Raw genomic sequence first — 1240 nt, 5'->3', positions numbered from 1 at the left:
GAGGTGCCATCATCAATGTTCTTCACGATGACGGCTTTGCGTCCGGAGTAGCGTCCGGCCAGGACCAGCACCACTTTCCCGGGTTTCATGAACTTGCCCATCTCTGTAGAGACAAAGACAAGGAAGGAGCCGCTCACAAGTGTGTTAAGCGGAAGGCCCCGGAGCCGACGTCTACCTGCGAGCCCCGGTCGTAGGCCCGCGACTTTAGATCACCCGCTGCCGACTCCGCCACGCGGTCCGGAGGTCCTGCTCAAGGGATGCGACTTGCCGTGAAGCCACCAGAGGCTCAGAGTCCGAATGAGCCCAGCAACCCGACCCCGGGACCGCGATGGCGGCGGATTGCAAGACCCTCTCCAGGCCTTTTTTCGAGCATAGGTTTTAATTCTTGAGTGTTTGTATGGTGAAATCCATACAGACATCAATCATTCGTACCTAATTACCAGAACTGATTGCTGAGGGGAGAGCAAGTTCAAAGGCCATAAGGCAGCATGTGCTCCATAAAGCTTTCAAAATAGGCAACAAGGTGGCTCATCTTCATTGTTGTCTTAGTTAAGGTTTCATTGCTGTAAAGAGACATCATGACCAAGGCAACAGTTACAAAACAAAACAAAAAACATTTCATTTGGGCCTGGCTTACAGTTTCAGAAGTTCCATCTATTATCATCATGGCAAGAAGCATGGAAGCTTGAATGCAGATGCTGTGCTGGAGGAGGAGCAGCTAAGAGTTCTACAACATAAGGAGACTGTCTGCCTCACTGGGCATAACTTGAGCATTATATATAAGACCTCAAAATCCACCTCCCAAGTGACACACTTCCTCCAACAAGGCCACACCTACTCCACTAAGGCCACATCCTCTAGTAGTGCCACTCCCTGTGGGCCAAGCATTAAAGCATGAGTCTATGGGGACCATACCTATTCAAACCACTGCAACTGTCAACTTGTATAGAGTTAGAATCATTTAAGTCAGCAGATCGCAGCCTGTAAGTCATGACCCTCTGGGGGTTGTGTATTAGATATTTACATTATGATTCATAACAGTAACAAAATTACAGTTATGAAGTATCAACTAAATAGTTTTATGGTTGGAGGTCTCCACACATGAGGAAATGCATTAAAGGGTTGCAGTATTAGGAAGGTTGAGAACCACTGATCTAGGTGAATGGTGAGGTAGTTTAGTTACATTATGAGTGTGCTAAGGAAAGGTCAGGGCATTTCCAGAGAGGATTAATTATGGGAG

At 47.3% G+C, this 1240-nt stretch overlaps 1 pseudogene; it reads right to left on the bottom strand.

The window, feature by feature from the left end:
- The window catches only part of LOC110299566, a 378-nt pseudogene extending 267 nt beyond the window's left edge, over positions 1–111 (bottom strand).
- Positions 112–1240: the final 1129 nt, after the last annotated feature.

The sequence above is a fragment of the Mus caroli genome, chromosome 8 (assembly GCF_900094665.2).
Source record: "Mus caroli chromosome 8, CAROLI_EIJ_v1.1, whole genome shotgun sequence".
Lineage (NCBI taxonomy): Eukaryota > Metazoa > Chordata > Mammalia > Rodentia > Muridae > Mus > Mus caroli.
This window is presented reverse-complemented; position numbering and strand designations above follow the sequence as displayed.